Here is a 16,044-nt window from a genome sequence, read left to right on the forward strand (position 1 = left end):
TCACATATTGTATGGCTCCATTCACATGAAGTATTCAGAATGGGCAAATCTGTAAAGACAGAGAGTGGATTAGTGGTTGCCTGGGCTCGGGGTGGGGGGCGGTGGGAGATGACTGCTTACTGAGTATGGGGTCTCCTTTGTGGATGATGAAAACGTTTTGGAACTGGATAGAGGTTGTGGTTACACAACACTGTGAATGTGCTCAGTGCCACTAAATTGTACACCTTAAAATGGTTAATTTTATGTTATGTGATTTCACCTCCATAACAACAATAATAAAAGAAACAAAGAAAGACTCGATCTCATGTTATCTTCAGAAACCTCAAACCCATCATGTTTAAAACTCAGCTCATCAACTGACCCCTCCATCTCCTACTTCCATCAATGGTGTCGGGGCCACTCTGTGTGGCTGTGCAGGTTGAGGCCTGCACAAAAGCTCCAGCCGGGAGAAGCGTGGGAGATGGGATCCAGCCCATGCCACTCACAGGCCCTCACCTTGGCCATGGCCGCATCTGCCCAGAGGGCCCTTTTTCTAATTCTTACAAAGGTACCTTATGGGTCAGAAGTGGGCAGGAAGTGGAACTGAATGGCCCCACCATTGCCCTGCAAGTCAATCCCTGGGCCTCATCCTTGACCTTTAGTGAGGACAGAGAGCTGCCACCTGCACCATCCAGTCAGGTCATAAGTTCTGTCAGTTCTCCTCTCTGTCCTGCTCCAACTCCAACACCACCACCCAGGCCGGGCCACCGTCATCTCCCACCTGTGACAGTGGAGAACATGGATTTCCTATCCTTATGCTTCCAAAACTCACACCCATGGCCTTCCCACCCACCCTGTTTACTCCCCACCTCGGGTGGCAGGTATCCATGTTTCCTCTTGGGTGAAGCTGAGCAGTGAAAAGACCATAGTAATAAGGGCTGGGATTCAGCCTCTTTCCCTCCTCATCCTGGACCAGCGTGAGGCCGTGATTCTGCAGAGGAGACTGAAACCAGTGCTGGGGGAGGGGGGATGCGGGTGTGTGCTTGGGGGGTTGCCCCAAGGAACAAACTGGTGGGCAGGGAGTGCTAGGAAACCCATTTGGCTCTCATGACTAAGGACATTCTTTGACTTCCACTAGGCGGCCTCCTTTGTCTATTTCTCAAACTGCTTCAGAATGAGAATGAAAACTAACAAAGGGTGCTATGCTTGGACCTCCTGTAACCCCAACAGGCTGGACTACTGGTCAAGACTTCTAACAGGATTTGCTTTCCATTTTCTACCCTGTAGCCAAAGTGATACTTCTGACATGCAGATCCAGCCATCCTGTTTCCCCTGCACAAAACCATGCTCTGGCACCTTGTCACCCTCAGGATAAAGTCCAACTCTGTAATAGGGCCTGAAGGACCCTTGGTGATCTGGTCCTCGCTTAGCTCTCCAGCTCACTTTTCACCACTTCCTCCCTCTGCTGGTTGGGCAGCTGCGGAATTGCTCCACTGAGATCTCTTGCTGCAGGAGCAGAGCTGACTGACAGCCTCAGCTCCTAGGCTTCTACCTTCTTCATACATTCACAGCAAAGCTTACTTTATGGTGGGCAAATGCTCAATAGATGCATTTTTCAAAAACACATCCATAGTGTAATGGTGGAGAGTGTAAGTACTATAGAGAAGATGAATCATAAATGGAGTGGGGTGAATAGGGATAGTTTTAGACAGAAAGATCAGGGATGGCTCCTTGGGGAGGTGACACTTGAGTCCTGAATAACACATGCAACCATCTGGGGCAGCTCTTCCCAGGCAAAGGAAGAGAGTTGCAGAGAGCAGAGGGAAGCTGCTGGGGCCTGCAACTCCCTCAGCTCCACAGCAGGTGTCCTTCCCATGTGCACCTGCTGCACGTCCTGCTTCCCTACCAGACAGCACATGCACTAGTTAAGGCAAGCTGGTTAACTCGTCTACTTCCCCTCCTGACAGTAACCCACTTGTCAGGCTAACCAGTTGGTGCCATATCCCCTGAGCCTGGCACAGTGCCCGGCCCTCAATAAGAACCAAGGGCTGAATGTGCATTAAGATAAGAGCTGCCAGTTCATTGAGCACTTACAGTTTGCGGGCTCTGTGCTAAAGGCTTTACTTCCATTTTCTCACTTGATATTCCTGATAGCAAAGCAGGTAGCATTATCATCGCCAGGTGCAGGGTCACGGTGGGCCCATCAGCTTTCTCCACCAGGCTGAGGAAACCCGTGGCGCAGAGAGTACAAGTCCCTTACCACAGCTCTGCAGCTGAAAAGTGTATAAAAAGTGTATAAAAAGGGGTCAGGCTTTGACCCCAGCCAGTACGAGTGCTGAGCGACCGCACTCGACGGCCCCTCATGCTTCTACCATGAGGGGCACAGGAAAAGCACAGCCAGGTGCTCAGAGGTGGGGGTGCCTCTGGCTTGGTGTGATTTTGAAGGCAGGATTCTAACCATAGGTTCCTAGCATGTTGGGCTCAAGAGGGACCTTTAGAAGGTTCCACCCCTTTCCTTGCACACAAGGAGACTGGGCCGGAGGACTGGAGTGATTATGAGGCTGTCTTGCTCTTTGCTTTTCATGCTCCCTAGCCTGAGCTTAAACTTGACAAAGAGGATTGCAAAAGCCATTTGAGCAGAGGCCTGGCACTGCCCAACTGAGAAACATGTTGCTGTAATGATGGTTATGTAAAGAGGGGATGTGGTTCATGGACCAGCACTGCCCATGCCCGGCTGGGGCCCTGCCATGGGGACAGGACCTGGCTGTGCTGGTGAGCCTCCATGGCCCTGACTTGCCCTCTGCCTAAGCATTGCCATTCTGCTGCTGTGATGCCAACTGGCTTCTGTGTGCCTGCCACTCCCTGCCACTTTGGCAGTTTCTATAAAGCTCCTGGTGGTGCTGGGCACCATGCCATGGCTCAGGCTCTCCCCATCCCTGAAGCAACAGAAATGTATGTACAAGAGACCCATAGTCATTACAGTGGGAGAGGCTGCATCCAGCCCCATCATCTTACAGGAGTGGAAATTGGGTCTCAGAGAGATGCTGTGACTTGCCCAAGGTCCCAAGGCTGGTTGGCGGTGGAGCCTAAGCATGACTCCCATCCATGTGAGGTTTCTTCCTTCTTGTTGGATGACTATCTCCTATCTGTCCCTTCTCCACTCATCCTCCATGCTGCTTCCCTCTCCAGACCTGGGAGCCTCTCCTCTGTCCTTGCCTGAGGCCCCGGCACTAGTCCCAGCCACCATCCTTCATGCCCAATCACAGTGATGACAATGACATCCTGTCTCAGCCTCTGCTCTTGTCTGCTCCAATCCATTCTCTACTGAGTCATATCACTCACTATTTAAAGTCCCTGATAAGTCCCTCTTGCTCAGTGGATAGATCCTTAGCATGCATTCTGGTCCTTCCCAGCCCAGTCCTGACCTACTTTCTCAGCTTCCTTCCCAGCACATTCCTCTGCACACCCGACATTCTAGCCACACAACTCACCTTACTTATAGGCTGCTGTGAGAAAGAGTAAGATATAAGTGCACAGAACCTGGAGCGTAGTAAGAGCCCAGCAAATATTAGCTTTCACCTGCCCAGGTTGGGCACTTCTCCAGCAGGCTGGCTTCCAGAGCCCACCTATGCTGGCTGATGGGCGAGCTCTGCTCTGCTTTCTAAGCCAGGACACACATCCTCAGCTGTGGCCCTGGCCAGGCTCTCACCTCCCCAGATACAGGTTACATGCCCCAAGAAAAGAGGTAAAATGAAAAACACCTGCCCTGTCCACTATTTCTCAGGGAATTTTTTTTTTTTTTTTTTGAGAAAAAAATTGAGGTGGTGCATATGAATTGTTCACACCATTTATTATTATTTCCTGGCTGCCCTTGGGGTCCCCACAGCCACAGCTGCAGTTCTCGACTCAAGTCTGGGAGAGGATGCCAGGAATATTCACCGTGGGGCACAGTAGGGTAATGGGCAGAAGGTGCTCTTTGTGTTCTTACTGCTTATTACTACGTGTAGGTACTTGTAGTCTGACAGGCAGTGCACACGGGCCGAGTCTCATGCATGCATTGTGTTCCTCCAGAGGTGAGCAGTAGCCAGTGTCACAGCCGCAGCAGCTGCCTCTGACCCTTCGTGATGACAGCAGACCTTATCTGCATGGAGAACCCGGAAGCCACTGGTTTATTAGGTTGTCCATTTGTTCATCTGTCCATCTATCCACCCATATCCATTTATTCATTTATCCGTGAGTTCTGCCTCTTTCCCACATTTATTGCTGAACAAGAGCCTGTGGGAGAGTAAGTAAAATCAGAAAAGCAAACTAGCTCTCCAGACTCATTTGGATTCTTCCTTCCTCCCTCCCTCTTTCTTTCCTCCTTTCTTATACCTGGAGTATGTACAGGGTGTTGCTATAAGTTACAAATAAACTCAGTTCTTTTTCCTCCTTTATTGTAGTTAATTTTTTAGCTTCTGAAATATTTCAAACATACGGAAGAGTATGGATAATAATGTAACAGTCACCCCAGTACCCATCCCCTTCTCCAATGAACATTAACCTTTTGCCTTATTTGCTTTGAGGTTTTTGATTTTTTTAGGACACAAAATGTCACAGATCCAGTTGAAGTTGTTTTCCTCGACCTCAATCCACCTCCCTTCTCTTCTCACCTGCTGTGCAGTCTTCCAGCACAGTTTAGGCTTTCACTAGACCCTTAGGTATAGACCCCGTAAACAATACATAGTATACCCCCAAAATAATACCTAATATTGTTTATGGTACTTTGGAATTTTATGTGCATGATGTCACACTGTATGCATCCCTTTGCAACTTGCTTTGTAATTTTATTGCATTTTACAAATTGCACTTGTAATACGTGCTGGTTGCAACAAGTCAAGCAACACAGAGGTGGATAAAGGAAGAGCTAATTGTCTCCACCTGCCCAACTCCAATCCTACTGCCCAGAGTAACCGCTGTTAAGAGTTTGACAAACATCTTTCTACACCTTTTCTTCTGCTCACTTGAGCATGCACAGGGGCTTCCTCATAAAAGCTCAAATGCTGAGAAAAGAGCCAGGGAAAGTTCAGGAAAGGCTGGAGCATCCAGGGATGGCAACGTGAACAGACGTCATCCCCTCCCATGCTGTAGCAGGTGACAGGACAGAGTAAGAACCACAGAGGAAGACGTGCAACTTCCCTGCTGTTAACCCACAGCCTGCTGGCCTTCCCCACTCACACCCCACACGCGACAGGCCCTGTGGTCTGAAGTTTGTCCAGGGTCAGTTGATGAACTGTGCCCTTTCTATTAAATGTCTTGGGGCGGGGCCATGGGGAGGGTCTGCCACTGGCCAGTGGGGTGACCGTGGCAGGCCATGTAACCTCTGTAGTAAGGGGATTACAGAACCTGTGAAGTCTTTCCTGATTGTCAACCAGATTGTTCTAGCAGAAGGATGACCTGTTAGTGGGTCCAAGATGTTGGAGGAGCTTTGGAAGGTCAAGCTGACGTAGCCCACTGAGAGGAGTTCACGAACGCTGTGTTTTCTGACTGCTTTGTGAACCAGGAATGAGAACACAGAATGCCAAGACAGTTTCCAAGTGGGTTTTTTTGTTTTGCTTTGTTTTATTTTTTTACTTTGTAAAAGTGGAATAGGACCAGACATGCTCAATGCTGGACTGGAATGTCTTTTTCCTTGCCAAAAAAAGAGCCAATAATTAGAGCCTAAGTTTTTTTTTTTTTTTCAAAATTAGTTTCATGTCACTGCAAAGTGGTAAGAGAAACTGAATGTGATACTTGGGTCAGACGCCATTTGAGAGGCCTGCTCAACTTTTCTACTGTTGAGGCTATAATAGCTTGAAGAGAGGTATAAGGATTTGCTGGGACTTATAAACTGAGATTTGAGATGATCTCTAAGGACCCCTCCAGTTGTTAAATTCTATAATTCTATGTTTTTTCTTTTGTCCCATCATTCATTCAACAAAATTTTTTTCGAGTGCCTACTATGTCAGTCATTGTTCTAAGAGCTGAGGATATCAGTGAAAATCAGACAAACCTCCATCCTCATAGAATGAAGAACTTCTTAAAAATAATCTAGAAACACAAAGACTTCTACTCTTTATCAATATTTCAATAATTCATTCATGCACCTTTCAAAGTGTATTGATCCCCACAACACCTTTGTGCCAATGGGTAAGACAGATGTTTTCAGTCCCCTTTTCCAAATGGGCAGACCAAGAACTCATAAATGTGAGAGAGGAACAGCAGAATGAACCTTAAGGAAATGCAACAGAGGTGGAAAGGCCCAAATCTCACTTCCTGGAACCTCTATTTGGTTCGTCTCACAGGATGGGAAACTTGAATAGGCACATCTTCTGATTCAATAATTAAGAAGAAACCTTAGTTTCCACACCCAACTGGTGATGAACTCTGAAAAATGATCCTGGGGTAAGAGACAAGAATACCTGACTCCTTGGGCAAATAAGTGCCCCCTGCTATGCTTCACTTCTCCAAAATGTTTAAATCCCCATTTGGCATCTTTACAGCTGGAAATGGCTCCCTTGAACTTCCTTTTTTTTCCCTTTCTTTCCTTTTTTCTGGCCTGGTGTTGGCCCTGACAGCAGCAATCTACAGCCCCCATGCAGTCTGGGGCACTGACCCTTCCTTAGGACCCAGTGGAGGGCCGGGTGGCCATTCAGTCTCTTCCATCGATGCCATCCAATACCAGAGCCAGGGACTCCCTAAATGGCCCAGTGGGGCTTTTACAGGGCACTTAATAACTTGCCCATGGCTTTGGATCTCCCAGCTCCAGGCTCACAGCCAACCTTCTCCAAACTGTTTTCATTAATAATGAAAGGGTTTTTTAGAGTTGCAGGCGAATGCACGGGCTTTTCTCTCTTTTCCTTGCAGGGCTATGAATCCCTTTCAGATTGCTGTTCTCTCCCCAGCGAGGCCCATCCATCAGAAAGGGTTCAGATCGTGAGTGAAGGCCTGCTGGGCAAGAAGGTGGTTTCCACCATGATTTGGGCGTTCAGGGCTCCCAACAAACTCCCCAGGCAGCCTAGAGTTGGCAGCACAGGCATAACGGATTATCTGAATCAAACCTGTTCCTAACAATATGGCTGGATAGCAAATTTTAGGGTAGCAAGTGTCTATATTTCTTTAGTTAAAATGCAGAAAATAATAACGCACTCTCAACCTATCCAAAACCTCCGACCAATATCCTCTCAATCTCTAAAACACTTGAATTCTTATATAACAATCTACCAAGGAGCTCTGAATTATAGAAACTAGTGGTTCCCAAAGTGTGATTCAGATGTATCAACATTACTTGGGAACTTGTTAAAAATGCAAATTCTCCGGCCCCACCATAAAGCTATTGCAGCAAAAACTCTGGGATGGGGGTCCAGCAATCTTTGAAGCATTTAACAAATGTCTAATTACTTTGCATTTAAAAAAATTAGTGGGCACCTTTGTGTGTAAGACAATCATCTTGGATTGGATTATTAGATACAAATTATACTTTTCTTCTCCATCACAACAATACAATATGATACAAAATAATGAAATTATTTGTTAAAGATCCAAAGTTAATGCATAGAATGCACAGAAATAATTGCATGTATGCCGCACAGGACTCGTGCACAGTTATGTTTCTGACTCTTGCAGTATACTTTATCACTTTACAGCTTTTCTTCTAATTTATGGATTTGTTTTAGGCTTCTTGGGCTTAACTACTTTATTCACAGGCTTTTCAAATTTCTTATGAAACATCTTTACAATATGTAGGAACGATATAGGCATGAGAGGCACTTCTATCACAAGAGCTAAGATGCACCAATGGCACATATCCACCCTCTCTCCAGGGTCCCAAAAGTTGTTGCAGCACAGATTGTAAGAGAGTATTTTTGATTCATATAGCACATTCTGAGCAAAAGTGTTGTCAGTCTTTACAGCAAATGTCCAGAGAGGGAGAGTTCAGATGGCGATGGGTGTTTAACTGGGGAGAAACGTGGGACTCTCTCTTTGAGGAAGCTTCTCCCTTGGGTAGATGGATGCTGGCCTCAACTCCCAACCTGTCCAGGCACAGCAGGCTCATTTCAGGAGCCAATTTCCACTCCTTGGAGAGTGAACAGACACGCCCAACCCATCTGTTCACACAATGCTCCTGGCAGTTGTGCCACGCTGGCCTCACTTCAGATGCGACATATCACAAGAGCTTTCTCCTCACAGGTCCACAAGCAAATGTCAGGCAAGGACTTGATCTCTTATTTTCACCTGAGCGCCTCAGTGAGGAACCTGGAGCAACAAGAAGTTAATTTGCTGAATCATTCTGGAGGCCTGTAGCATCTCAGTGTGGGAGGACAGGGTGATTAAGACCTGGGACACTGACCTCTGTGGGCTTGCAATGGAGAGGAGTCGGAGCTCAAGGTGGTAAAAGGAACTCTGAAAGCTCAGGTCTTTTGCCTCCTGGGGATGGCTGTACCACTGCATAGTGCCTTTTATTTATTTATGTGTTAAAACAAATGCGTGAAACAATAAAGCATAGTACACTTAAAATTTTAAGAGGGTAGGTCTCATGTTAAGTCTTCTTACCACAATAAAATAAATTTTTAAAAACTGAAATAAAACTATGATATAGTACTTAATCATCGTAAATAACCATTACAGAGAATGCATTGCATTCTTGGGACACTTTTACTTTGTCGAAACCTCCCGTGCTCACTGCTTCCCATGGGAAGCTGCATAGTGAGGGCTCCTCACCCTGACACTGCCACTGGCAGCGCGACCTCTGGGGCTGAGGTACCGTGGCGGGGCCTTCCCACTCCAAGTCTGTGGTCTGTGATCTGGGTTGACGCCTTCCTCTCCTTGCTGGAGGGGGAAACTGCTAGGTGCTGTGCAGACGGGAGGGGTGGCGGCTTCTCCTGATGAAGACATCAGAGGCGTCTGGTTTTCAAGGCTCATCAAGAGGAATAAGGGGCACCCACCTCTCCACTGCCACCCCCATGCCTATGTCCCTGGTAGCAGGAGCTTCTCTTGCCTCATAGGTCAATGAATAGACTTTTGTTTTTTAAAGCCCAGCCTCAAAGATCACAGAGAGTTGAGGAAAAGTTAAAGATTAAAGGGTGGGTATGATCTGCCCAAAGGGGAGACAAAGACTCTGGAGAGAGAGGACCCTAAGGAGGAGGGGAGACATGGTGAGGCCTGGTTTTGGTTATATTCTTAATTTGAGTTTATTTTGGGGTGACCAGCTGCTTCCTCATCATGTTAGAGTTTAGAAAAAAGTTGTGGTTACTTGAGGGTTCCAGCTAAGCCGGTGTTCATTATAAGAATGTTGGCTGCTGTTTGATAAACTTGGCTGACAACTGTTTTGATTTAATATCCTTTTGCTAAACACCACAAACATCTATACACCTGGAACCACACCCACAGGATCCCCATTCTGCATTTGAGAAGAGGAGGAGATGAAAATTTACTTTTCCAAGGTAAGAAGGAGCTTCTTCAAGGGTCACATGGCCCCTGCATCTTAGGTGGCATGTCAGGGAAGAATACTGTCAGGCAAGGTCATGCAACAGTGATTCATGTGCCCACAACCCCGATCCTCAGGCACTTGCAACAAGATGCATTTCACACTCACGCCACCTGTTCCTCAAGGATCAGCTTAGCTCTGCTCCACATCATCTTCACTGCAGGACTCAAGACGATGGAGCAGCCTCCACGTGAACATTGCCAGTCACACGGCGGAGGAAAAAGAACAGGGTGAATTATACGCCAGCTTTTAAAAGACACAAACCTCTTTCACGCATAGTCCATTGACCAAAGCAAGTCACGTGGCCACTCTTGACTTCAGCAAAACATATGCATGGTGGGGTGGGTCCCACAGAGAGGCACTGGAATATTTGGCAGATGGTAAGATGGTAATAAAATCTTTCAATATCTAGCCTTCCACATCCAAGCCAGATAATGCTACCAAGCAGGACATCACCTTCATTTCTGTAAGAATTAGTTATTGCGCATCTGCTCTATACCAGGCACTGTTCTGGCCACAAAAATTCAGCAATAAACTAGACAGATAGGTCCCTGCCTGACAGACCTCATGTTTTAGTGAGGAGCGTGGGTACTAAATAAGCAACCAAGTAAATACAAAGGATAAGTATAGGTTGTAATAAGATAAAGACTAAACTCATACATCAAGAAAGGAAATAGGGGGTTGAAGTTAAGAGTACAGGTTCTGAAGTTGCACTGCCTGGATTCTTAACTAGAATCACTAGATGAAATACAGGGCACCCAGTTAAATGCAAATTTCAGATAAACAACAAATAATGTTTTTGTATTAGTACGTCCAAAATACCATGTGGGATATATTTATACTAAAAATTATTCATTTTTAACTAAAAATTAAACTTAACTAGACATACTATAATTTTTATTTGCTAAATCTGGCAACTCTAAACCCAGCTCTGCTGCTTTCTAGCTGTGTGACCCTGGATAAGTTATAGTTACTTAACCTCTCTGTGCCTCAGTTTCCTTATCTATAATATAAGACAATAATAATATCTACCTCCCAGGGCTGTGTTAAGAATTAAAGTCAACACACTCAAGGTTCTTAGATTGGTGCCTGGCACATAGTAAGCTCTCAGTAAGTGACAGCTGATGTTATTATCCAATAAGAGAGTGAGCAATTATATGGAAATTAGAAAAAACTTAATATTACCATCTGATGAAAGAATCTTACAGGGCATAAATAAATAAAATTAAGTTTTACTTGTTTTTCTACCTTTTCAAGTAATGAGTATTTATTGAGTGACTTCTATTTATAGAAGTTTTATCCTAAGTCCTGAGCAGGCATCAGGGAAGAAAGATTAAATAAGACTATAGCAGACATGATTTATTGTCTATTCAAAATCTATCCCACTTCTCCCTTTCTAATAGAATCCTAAGTTTATTCAGAACAGTAATGTGGCCAACTAAATACTTGCTTACCCAGCCTATCTTGCAGCTAGAGTAACATGTGACATGGTTTTGGCCAGTGATATATAAGCATAACCAGCTAGAGTTTCTGGGAAAGCATTTGCTTTCCTGATAAAAAGGGGACAGTAATGAAATATTTAAATAATTATTCCCAAAGCTTTCTTCTTCTTTCCCTGAATGTGGATGCAGCTGCCATTTTGAAACCATGGAGGGAAGGCAAAGAGATTTACAGCAGTGTCAGTTCCAACACTGCTGAGCTTCTGAACCAATAAGAGCAGCCACCCACCTCCAGTCTTCCTGTAAGGTGAGAAAATTAAGTCCCGCTCATTTAGGCCATTGTTAGTCAGGTATGCAGTTGCTTGCCACCAATCTCATTCTTGTTGTAAAGGTATAACACCTTCCCTCTAAGGGTTTATAGGTAGTCCCTTAATTTTCTGCTCCTTCAAACTACACTGAAATACAAAATTTGTATATTTCTAAGGGTTTCAAAATAATATACAAAGGTGGTATATTCCTGGAGATTTAAAAAGTATACTATCACTTGCCTTTTGAACACAATTTGGAAGATATGTTTCTACCATATGTGATGGTTAATTTTATGTGTCAACTTGGCTGGGCCATAGTGCCCAGATAGTGGTTAAGCATTATTCTGGATGTTTCTGTGAGGGTGTTTTTGGATAAGATTAACATTTAAATTGGTGAACTTTGAGTAAAGCAGATTGCCCTCTGCTGTGGGTTGGATGTGTCCCCCAAATGGCAACAGAAATGAACTAATATACCTTTCATAACATGGGTGGGCTTCATCCGATTAGTTGAGGCCTGAATAGAACAAAAGACTGACCTACCCCAAAGAATAGGGAATTCTGCCAGCAGACAGCCTTTAGATTTGAACCACATCAGTTCTCTCCTAGGTCTCCAGCCTGACGGCCTTCAGACTAGAACTGCAGATTTTGGACTTGCCAACCTCAAAAACTGCATGAGCTAATCCCTTAAAATAAATCTCTGTTGCTCTCTCTCTGTATACACATCCTATCGATTCTGTTTCTCTGGAGAGCCCTGACTAATGGACCATGCTATACATGTTTTTCATTTTACTTTTTTTCTTCACAGTTAAACACAAAAGCCAACCACCATAAATAAAACAAACATCCAAATCAAGGTTAAATATCCCTAGCATTCCACGTGTCTAATGATTTCCATCTTTGCCTCAACTGCATCAGTTTTACTCTTTATTTTTTTTATCACCAGGATGAGCATTTTCATTTTTTCACTTTGCATTTATTTTATAAAATAATCACTGCAAATGTATTAAAATATTTAAATAATTGTTCCCAAACTGCCATGCTGATAAAAGCGATGAAACTGCAGAATGCAGCAGTTGGTTAGCAAGGAACTTCACTGTGGGATAGCTGGAAATGTTCATTTTTGTCAGCTGATGTGTGAGAGACTGAATTTGGCATATAACACTCAGTTTAGGAGTGTCAGTGTACAATGTAAAAAGGAAGTTTAGATTGTTTTAAAGCCCAATCCTTAAAATTGGAGACAACCTATGCTATGTAGCAGTGAGGTATGATAAGTACACAGATAACTTTAAAGTTGGATTTGACAAGTGGCGAAAAAGGAGACAAGGAAGGGCAGTGAGAGGCTGGAGAAAGGACAGGTCACATCTGCTTTCAGGGGAGAGGTATAATGGATGGTGTTTGGTCCAGGTCTTAAATGATGGAGAAAGTTTTTGACACATAGACAGGAATTATTGGGGTTTTAGGAAGTCAAAGAAACTACGTTCTTTTTTTTACCTCCTGAGTTTCGAACTATTGGAGACACAGACACAAGAGTCTGGCAGATGGAAATGAAAATATCACTTTTGTTATCTATAAAGCTGTTAAGATAACAAGGCTAAGGTCTACAGCCAAGTGGGCTTACATAGGCTTAACTTCTGAATAGACACTCCCCAGTGCTGGGCGCAGCTGGGCAAATGCTGGATACATAGCGGGGATACTGACCAGAACACAGACCATCCCAAAAGGAGAGAGGAAGGGGCCGGGGCCAACACGCCAATTCCCAGCACATTAAGGACCTGGAAGGTCCAATGACTGTCCTGAAAGAATCCCTAATCTCCTGTAGCCACAGGAAAACTAAATCCAAAGTCTCATTCGACGGGAGGCTGAATTACAACACAAACTGAATTTTCAATTATGCAGTACTGCTTTTGTTAAAATAAGAGTATTAATTACGAAGGAGTGAGGCCCTGAGAACTGGGATGGGGATATATGTGCAGATCCCAGTGAAGCTGGGGACCCTGAAGCCCATATTCTGCGAAGTCTTCATTGCCAATAGTAAAAGCCCTTCCTTCATTGGATGAGGTTAGCCCCCCTTGTCTAAAGATCCTGTCGTGATCCTCCAAAGATCCTATCCCTACCAGCTCTCCTCCCTAAATCTTTAACTAGACTCAAGTCCCTGAAAGCCCCAAGGGTGAGGTACAGATTATGATTTGTGAGGAAGTGTGATACACACCAAGAGAATTACATGATTTTTCCAATCTATATTGACAGAAACCTGGGGACATGTGTGGGAATGGATCTTAATTATATGGGAGCAGGGTAGAAAGAGTATAAAATCAGATCAGGTTGAATTTATTGATATGGGTTCAATATACAGAGATTCCAGATTCAATGTTAGCTTGAAGGGTTAGGAATAACTTTAACAATTCACTTGAATGACTGACCAATACCTGGATCAAAATGTGGCCTATATCAGATGTAGTTGAAATGCCAGAACTTCCATGGTATGGTGTAGAGCAGGGATAGATAAACTTTTTTTGTAAAGGGCCAGATAGCAAATAATTTAGGCTTTGGGATCAAAGGGCAAACTTGAGGATACTATGTAGGTACTTATACAAAAAGACAGAAAATTCCTGCCTCACCCCTTCTGCTGTGCCTGGGGTGGGCCATCCCAGGTGGTGAGCAGCTTTGTGCCCATTTGCCAGTTCAATGTAGACATTCTTGGGAGGAAGAGCTGCTGGCCTAAGGGGTAGGGGGCTGGCAGTGGGAGGGTCCCCAACATATAGGTCCTAGATAGCAGCAGCCAAGTGTGGCCACTGGCCAGGGACTCTGAGAACAGAGGGGGAAAATGAGCAGAGAGGGATGCAATGCCAGCTGGCTCCAGCAGTCTCCACTAGATGGTGGTAGGGCTGGCTTTGGCCCACTGCCTGTAGCTTGCTGGGGTTCATAAGATAAGTTCTGCACATTAGGAGGAGCGGTTAAGAGTTTGGATCTGGAGTCAGATAGGCTAGATTTGAATCCTGGCTCCACCACCTACTAGCTGTGTGATTTGAACAAGCTAATTAGTCTCTCCAACACTCAGTTTTTTCACTTGTAAAACAATCTTAAAGGAGTCTATCACGTGAGATTGTTGGGAAAATGAAGTCATATAAAACTTGGTGTCTTGCACATTTTAAGACCTCAGTGAAAGCTAGTCATTATCATTATTAGCTTTGATATGTGGGTCGTAATGGAAGAATGGTTAAAGATTTGCTGTTTTAGAGGACTCTGTGGATGTCAATATGAAATAATGAATGTAATAAGATAAATAAATAATGAGGAAAAATAGGTTAAGATGGACCTTTACCTGCATCGTCTTAAATTATTATGGATCATAATGGTATAATAGTTGAAAAATTTAAAAGATGGTTTGGTAGAGATTCTTCAGAGGGGCTAAGAACCAACATATCAACAAGAGAACACAGAAACTTATTGGCTAAAAATCCCATTGACATTTTGCAATGTCTAAGTAATGAAATATAAGACCTGGTCAACATAACACTCCACTTGGAGTCACACCCATTACCAGAGAAGTCTGATATTATTAATGGTAACACTTTACAAGAAAGGAACAAAATAGGAGGATTTCTCTCTATTCCTGCACAAAGTCCCCACCTCTGGACAGGCCTCCATTTACCCAGGACAGGCAGCCACAGAGAGCTCAGGGCACTGTGACTGAGGCAGGACCTGACTAAGCCTTCAGCCCTAAACTTGACTGAACCCACCGATGTATGGAACCACAGACCCAACCCCAACACTGCCCTGCCTCACTCCTCTCTCATTTGGGGTGGGGATGTGATGTGGGATGTACTTTGGAAAATTGGGGTTTACTCCTTTTAAAGCCCTAAAGCTTAAAAAAGAAACAAACCATTTTGGAAATGTCCTTCCTATTTTCTTGCCATTTGAAATATACCATAAGAAACTCAACCCTGTCTGGATGCAGATCTGTCATTACCTTGAACATTCATGCCACAGATACAGCAGGTGAGATATTCAGATTATTTTCCCTTAAACTAAACAGCTCCAAAATACCATTAGTTTGGACATCCTTTTCCTTTGTCTTGGCTTACCATTTTGCTGTTTCCTCCTCTGTTGATATCTACCAGTGGTTATTTTCTGCTTCCTTTAAGCAACCTGGCCAATACTCCTGGCTTTTACTCCATCCTGTGTCCATATTTTAATAAAATACTGACATCCTATTTATTCCTCTTCATGGTAGATGTATTTTCAGGACCACACAGATCCCTGTGTCCTGATGCAGAAGACAGTTTTAATCACAACCCACCCCCATGATAACAGCTGTGCAGTAAGTATTTTAGCTATTTAGAACTTGCTTTTTGTTTAGCAAAGTTTGGTAGTAAAGGATATTTGGGGCTCCTAAATGTCATTTTGCCTTGGTTGAAATTACATTCTTTCCCTGTATTAATTTTCTATTGCTGCTATAACAAATTACCACTAACTTAGTGGCTTGAAACAATACTAATTTATTATCTTACAGTTCTGGAGGTTGGAAGTCCAAAATGGGTCTCATTGAGCTACAGTCAAGGTGTTGGGGGCTTACACCTTTCTGGAGGCTCTAGGAGGGAATTCGTTTTCCTACCTGTTGCAGCTTCTAGAAGTGACATGGGTGTGATTGGGGAAAATGAGATATGAGGGGAGTCTCCAAGGGTGCTTCTGAGGAGACTTTTCTCACTTTCAAAAAGAAATAGGACAGGGTTTCCCAAAAGCCCAGAGTCGATGAGCTCATTTTACCTTCCCAAGAAGTGGACAGAACAGGCGCACGAGCTGCTACATGGGC

This window comes from Cynocephalus volans, chromosome 14, assembly GCF_027409185.1.
Source record: "Cynocephalus volans isolate mCynVol1 chromosome 14, mCynVol1.pri, whole genome shotgun sequence".
NCBI classification, from domain to species: Eukaryota; Metazoa; Chordata; class Mammalia; order Dermoptera; family Cynocephalidae; genus Cynocephalus; species Cynocephalus volans.